The sequence below is a fragment of the Armigeres subalbatus genome, unplaced genomic scaffold (genome assembly GCF_024139115.2).
Source record: "Armigeres subalbatus isolate Guangzhou_Male unplaced genomic scaffold, GZ_Asu_2 Contig1949, whole genome shotgun sequence".
NCBI lineage: Eukaryota > Metazoa > Arthropoda > Insecta > Diptera > Culicidae > Armigeres > Armigeres subalbatus.
The window spans coordinates 34,152-42,229 of NW_026942780.1; positions in this window are offsets into that span (position 1 = coordinate 34,152).

Genomic DNA, 8,078 nt, shown 5'->3' on the forward strand with positions numbered 1-8,078 from the left:
AATAAGGGTTGCTACTGTTTTGGACATGTTCTCCGGGCAAATGGTTGCATTCGAGAAGAGTAATCACAACATGTCATAAACTTGATTTAGTGTAGTGCGTGTGATCTGGATGTAATTGATAGAAGCAATTCTCCGATCATGAGGCAATGCAATTTTATCTATTAGCCTAATAATCTCAATAGGGTGGGAGAGGTCACAACTTTCGTGGGATTGCTAAGATTTGTGCAAAGGACATAACTGGAGTGTTGTAGTCGTGTGGGTGTGACGATTATCGAATGTCAACTGTATGCAACAATATAGCATTATCAGTTGTCATTTATAGCGGTATTACTTCAACGGACTGCAGATTGATCGCTACAAAGTTTTTGCAACGATTTACAGTCTATATCATTGTTGTGAAAATTTCGCTGTTATCTACGTTTGATTTTAAAATCTGTGCAACACTGACAGTGTACCAGGACCCAAGTCTCGATAGGGTAATGTTACAGTCAAAAGCGCGCGTACGTTCCGAGTCGTGGGTAGACAAAAAAAAATCAAATAGGAGAAGTGGCGAATTAGACAAAACCAACTAATTATTATATATTACTACCTATTACTCAATCAAGTCCATATCATATTTTGTTATTCTGTTCATGGCTTCTGATCGGGAATAGATTTTTCAGGACTGATTTTGCAGCTGAATAATTCTTTATTTTTTCAACCAAACATTGCATTTCAAGATCGTAATAAATGTTCAAACTTTATTACAAACGATGATATGTTAAAGAGACCGCCAGAAAATCTTGACCTATTCCAAGCAACCATGATTTTTTATTTTTTTTATTTTCTTATTAACTTTTAAACATCCTCAGACCAGATATGCAACTACTAGGGCGGCTTATGACGATCGAAGTAATCCTTGAGCGCGTGCTTGATTATCTTTTAGCGATTTTTCGTTTCCTTGATCCCTTGTTTTCCGGTTTTAAATTTTGTATACCACCGGATGAAGATACATATCCCGAGCAGCACAAGTCAGGCAAATCTGGTTGCAGCAACTTGAATGAGACTAAATCTGGTCACATATAAGTTGCATTGCAATAACCTATGTGGAATATATGTGCTGCTAGGAATAGTTTGGTGTTTTTTTTATTTTTATTTTTCTTTATTTATTTTATTTGTCAATTATCTAATACATGCATGGTGTTCCGTCTTTTCTTAACACTATCTTCTTTATTTGCTATGCTACATTTTTAGTTATTTTTTTTTTTTTTTTTTTTTTTTTTTTTTAACTAATTTTATTTGCTAATTATCTAATACATGCATTCATCTCTTAGACTAGGTGTTCCGTGTTTTCTTAACACTATCATCCTTATTTGCTATGTTACGCTTTTAGTTATTATTAATACATTTCAATTGCCTCTAGCAGTTAGAATTTTTCCTCTGGTTGAATTGAACCATGTAGGAATTACAATGTTTTCTACTTAAACTAAACTTAACCTATTTTATACTAAGGGTACAAGGAGTTAATCGTTGCAATAGAAGATTGCAACGATTTTTGTCTAAAATTGGAAATTATTTTGTTGGACATTTGTTGCAATGTCTCAATATTAGAAATTCTATGAAGTTCATTGGTACTATACCACGGAGGCAACTTCAGAATCATTTTCAAAATTTTATTTTGAATCATCTGGAGTGCCTTCTTTCTGGTATTGCAGCAACTAGTCCATATTGGCACAGCATACAACATGGCAGGTCTAAAAATTTGTTTGTAAATCAAAAGTTTGTTCTTAAGACAAAGTTTTGATTTTCTGTTTATAAGTGGATATAGGCACTTAATATATTTGTTACATTTGGCTTGAAGGCCTTCAATGTGATTTTTAAAAGTTAATTTTTGATCTAGCAGAAGTCCTAAATATTTAGCTTCGCTAGACCAATTAATTGGAACACCATTCATAGTGACAATATGTCTGCTAGAAGGTTTCAAATAAGAAGCTCTCGGCTTATGTGGGAAAATTATAAGCTGAGTTTTGGAAGCATTCGGGGAAATTTTCCATTTTGCAAGTAAGTGGAGAAAATATCCAAACTTTTTGCAATCTACTACAAATGACACGAAGGCTTCGCCCTTTGGCTGAAAGGCCCGTGTCATCTGCAAACAAAGATTTTTGACACCCTGGTGGTAAATCAGGTAAGTCAGAAGTAAAAATGTTATACAATATGGGCCCCAGTATGCTGCCTTGGGGACACCAGCCCTTACAGGTAATCTATCAGATTTAGTATTCTGATAGTTTACCTGCAGTGAGCGATCTGATAAATAATTTTGGATCAGTTTAATGATGTACAGAGGAAAATTAAAATTCATCAATTTTACAATCAAACCTTCATGCCAAACACTGTCAAATGCTTTCTCTATATCAAGAAGAGCAACTCCAGTCGAATATCCTTCAGATTTGTTGAGCCGAATTAAGTTCGTAACTCTTAATAACTGATGAGTGGTTGAATGCCCATGGCGAAAACCAAATTGCTCATCAGCAAAAATAGAATTGTCATTAATATGAACCATCATTCTATTTAAAATAATCTTTTCAAACAGTTTGCTTATTAAAGAAAGCAAACTGATTGGGCGATAACTAGAAGCCTCAGCTGGATTTTTGTCCGGCTTCAAAATAGGAACAACTTTGGCGTTTTTCCATTTATCTGGGAAGTATACCTATTGAAAACATTTGTAAAATAAATTAACCAAAATGATAAAGAGCTCTCAGGAAGTTTTTGATAAGTATGTAGAAAATACCATCATCACCTGGGCTTTCATATTTTTAAATTTTCTAGTAATAGATCTCACTTCATCCAAATTGGTTCCCAATGAAGGGTCAAAAACAATCTCTTGATTGAGAATGTCTTCGAAGCTCCGTGTAACCTGATCCTCAATTGGACTAGTGAGACCTAGACTAAAATTATGGGCACTCTCGAACTGCTGAGCAAGTTTTTGAGCCTTTTCGCCATTTGTTAATAAAATTTTATTTCCCTCTTTAAGCGCTGGGATTGGCTTTTGAGGTTTTTTAAGAATTTTCGTTAATTTCCAAAAGGGTTTCGAACTGGGATCCAACTTCGAGACATTATTCTCAAAGTTGGTATTTCTCAGAATAGCGAAACGTTTTTTAATCTCATTTTGCAAATCTCGCCAAATAACTTTCAACGCGGGATCGCGAGTTCTTTGGTATTGCCTTCTTCTCACATTTTTAAGACGGATCAGTAGCTGAAGATCGTCGTCAATAATAATGGAGTTGAATTTAACTTCACATTTCGGAATTGCAATGCCTCTGGCTTCGACAATTAAATTTGTCAAAGATACGAGACCATTATCAATATCACTTTTGGTATCGAGAGGAATATCAACATCAAAATTCCTATCGATATACGTTTTATATAAATCCCAATCAGCTCTATGATAATTAAAAGTAGAGCTGATTGGATTATAAATGGCTTCTTGTGAGATTTCAAATGTCACAGGAAGGTGATCAGAGTCAAAGTCAGCATGAGTTACCAATTGGCCACACAGCTGACTTGAATCCGTTAAAACTAAATCAATTGTAGAAGGATTTCGACTGGAAGAAAAACAAGTTGGTCCATTGGGATATTGAATAGTATAATATCCCGCAGAACAATCTTCAAATAAAATTTTACCATTGGAATTGCTTTGAGCATTATTCCATGAACGGTGTTTGGCATTGAAGTCACCAATTACGAAGAATTTTGATTTGTTGCGAGTCAGAATTTGAAGATCAGCTTTCAACAAATTCTTTTGCTGCCCATTGCATTGAAAAGGCAAGTAGGCTGCAATGAAGGAAAATTGTCCAAAATTTGTTTCAACAGAAACTCCCAAGGTTTCAAAAACTTTGGTTTCAAACGAAGAAAATAATTTATGTTTGATACGTCTATTAATGACAATGGCGACCCCACCACAGGCGCTGTCAAGACGATCATTTCTGTATATAAAATAGTTTGGATCTCTTTTAATGGAGAGTCCTGGTTTTAAATACGTTTCAGTTATAATGGCAATATGCACATTATGAACTGAAAGGAAGTTGAATAATTCATCTTCCTTACCCTTTAGAGAGCGGGCATTCCAATTTAGAACTTTCACACAATTATTTGGATCCATTGAAACGGAGTCCGATAACAATTTTTGTGTGTACTTTATACCAATCTGAACAGCTTCAGGAATGGTATTTGCTTTGAACATTGCATCAATCATGTGATGCAATTGTTCAGTTAAAAATCAAAATCGGAAGCAGTCATGCTACCTGAATCGGCAACATGACCGTTATTTTCCGTTGGGACATGGGTATAAACCTCATTTTGAGAAGAGAAATTTGGTCTACCAGCAGCGATGTTTGCATACGTAGGTACATTGGAAAAATTGGAATTTACTGAAGTGCTTGCTACCCGTTGACGAGCGGCAAAATTTGTTTGTGAATTGTGGTGGGTATGAATTGCTCGACCGGTAACCGGTTTAGAAATTTGAGCGTTTGAAAAATTTCTACCCGTCGAATCTGGGATCCGATTGGAATTTCCCGTCATCAATTTTACACGGGAATTCAAAACTTATTTGCTTGAAGTGCATTCCCAGTAACTGGATTTTTGATTGCCTCCACAGTTTGCGCACTTAAATTTATTGGAATCTTCTCTCACAGGACATGCGTCCTTGGCGTGAGAGGTTCCACCACAAATCATGCATTTAGCATCCATGTGACAATGTTTGGTTCCCTGACCCCACTTTTGGCACTTACGGCACTGGGTAGGGTTTTGGAATTTCCCCAGGCCTGCGGAAATGTTCCCATGTAACACGGACATGAGACATAATACAGGCCTTTTCCAACTTTTCATATTATTTAGTTCACTTTTGTTAAAATGAACTAAATAAAATTCTTGAGAAATTCCTCTGGGAAGTATTAGAATGGGATTTCTTTTTCATCTTAATTACTTGGACTGGTGAAAATCCAAGTAATTGAGAAATTTCAATTTTAATCTCATCCAGTGATTTGTCATCACTGGGGAGACCTTTCAAGACGACTTTGAACAATCGCTCAGTTTTGTCGTCGTATGTGAAGAATTTATGGCGCTTCTCAGTTAAATAGTGAAGAAGACGTTTGCGATCGTCAAAGGATCCCGGCAAAACGCGGCAGTCACCCTTCCTAGCAATCTGAAATGAAACCTTGATCCCTGAAGGTTACTCAAAATCTCATTCCGGAAGCCAGAAAACTCGGCAACAGATACCACAATTGGCGGAATCTTTTGCTTTTCGCATGAATCGAATCACCTGGGCTAGAGGTAGATTCGATTTGCTCAATTTCATAATTTTCATTAATCAAATCGAACTGATTGCTCAGTTCGATTGGAGAAGAATTATTTCCGATATTAGAGTTAGAAGGAATATCTGAATTCTCCAGCTTCCTTCTATTTTTTCCGCGCTTGGGCAGGACGGTCTTGAAACCTTGTTTCTTTGAAGGAAGTGGAGAATTCAGAGACTCCTTCCTCTTGTTTTTGTTAATACTCATTGCTGAGCGTGGAGACGTGACCTTCTAAGAGGTTTTTTCCCAGAACGGTGTCCCTGCAGGATTACCACCGCTTGTCGGAATTTTACTTCCGCAAACGGGTCCAACGTAAAACGAAGGCACGGGTCCTTGCAAAGATCGTAACGGGATCAGTGGGTACAAATAGCGCTAAGAAGCACCGTTGAAATTAAAATAGCTTCGGGTAGTATTAAAAACTTCCTTCCGCAAAGAGAGAAAGAACCGCACAGCACGAAAGCACGATGCGGTCTTTTTAGTTATTATTAATACATTTCAATTGCATCTGTTAATTGAGATCTTTCTCCTGGTTGAATTGAACCATGTAGGAATAACAACTTAAATTAACTTAATTTTTAGCTTTTCAACTTAAACTAAACTTAACCTTTTGGACATTTGTTGCAATGTCTCAATATTAGAAATTCTATGAAGTTCATTGGTACTATACCACGGAGCCAACTTCAGAATCAAACCCCGTTCATAGTGACAATATGTCTGCTAGAAGATTTCAAATAAAAAGCTCACGGCTTATGTGGGAAAATTATAAGCTGAGTTTCGGAAGCATTCGGGGAAATTTTTCATTTTTGCAAGTAAGTAAGAAAATATCCAAACTTTTTTGCAATCTTCTACAAATGACACGAAGGCTTCGCCCTTTGGCAGAAAGGCCCGTGTCATCTCCAAACAAAGATTTTTGACACCCTGGTAAGTCAGAAGTAAAAATGTTAAACAATATGGGCCCCAGTATTCTGCCTTGGGGAACACCAGCTCTTACAGGTAATCTATCAGATTTAGAAGGGTCAATAACATTCTATTGATTGAGAATGTCTTCGAAGCTCCGTGTAACCTGATCCTCAATTGGACTAGTGAGACCTAGACTAAAATTATGGGCACTCTCGAACTGCTGACCAAGTTTTCGAGCCTTTTCACCATTTGTTAATTAAATTTTATTTCCCTCCATAAGCGCTAGAATTGGCTTTTGAGGTTTTTTTTAAATAATTTTCGTTCAATTGCAAAAGGGTTTCGAACTGGGACATTATTCTCAAAGTTGGTATTTCTCAGAATAGCGAAACCTTTTGCCTTTCTCGTACATACAACAAAGGGAAGATCCATTAATTACGTAACGCAAAAATTGGCCATTTTCTACCCCCCCTCCCCCCTATGTCACACTTTTTGTGTGAATCACTTAAATTTTTTGTCTGGATTGTCACACTTCGGTCAACCCCCCTCCCCCTCTAAGCGTTACGTAATTTGTGGATGTTCCCAAAGTTGTACCGAAAGGCTATATGATTGCTCCAAAAAAGAACTTTTGATAAAAAGCTCGGAGACCCATAGTGTTATATACCGATCGACGATAAATGATCGAAAAAATGTGAACTATTCCCCTGAAGAGCTTTTTTGCCTTTCTAATATGACTTTTTCAATATACTGTCAATATACAACTTCATTTTGCAAATCTCGCCGAATAACTTTAATAGTTCTATATAAAGAGCTGATTGGATTGTTTGGCTTCTTAAGAGATTTCAAATTTCAGAGGAAGGTGATCAGAGTCAAAGTCAGCACGAGTTACCAATTGGCCACACAGCTGACTTGAATCCGTTAAAACTAAATCAATTGTAGAAGGATTTCGACTGGAAGAACAACAAGTAGGTCCATTGGGATATTGAATAGTATAATATCCCGCAGAACAATCTTCAAATAAAAGTTGTGCCCTATTACAAATATGACAGATAAATCACAGGTAGCTTTGCATTCATGCCTATTCACTGCATTGAGCTTCCCGACCGTACTTTATCTATCCAGAGAGGGTCATGCTCTTGGAAACATCGTTCTCGTGATCCATGGTAACGAGACGGGCTCATTCAACGAAGAGTCATACCGCACATGGCTTGGGACGTAACTAAACCAGGGACAAACAAATTATGTTCCCGTCCTGACAACGCGGATTTGTTATTAAACGAGGCTATTGCGATTGAATGATACTGCAAGTGAAATGTCATTCATTGACAAGCCTGGTTCAAACTACACGCTATACACGAAATACCGTTTACCAAACCGAACTCTGTCAGCCCTCCTACCCCCATATATTCAATTTCCCAGTGATTTGTCGTGGAAGTGCAGATGACTCGTCGGCTTCTATCAAAGCGAGTGTCATGTCAACATTCTCCTACCCATTCCTTAATTGATCTGCACTCGGACACGGTCGGCGCTGGTATTGCTTATTTTTAGGTCACCAGTTCTTACACATTCAAGATGATTTGTGTCACAAACTTAATCTGTTAGTTCTCAGTGTTATTACAGCTGACCTAGCAATAACGGAGTAGCAATCGTGAGCGGTCAATCATGCTCATGCTCATGCTCGACCCAAATAATGTATACCAGGCCTGCCCAACCTATTTCAAGCCACGGGCCATATTTTAGAAATCACACTTGTTGGCGGGCCATAAAATATTCGGTACATAACTTTTTGAATATTTTCAAAATAATCTTTGTTTTATTTTTCATTTTTTACAAAAACTAAACACGATTTCATTG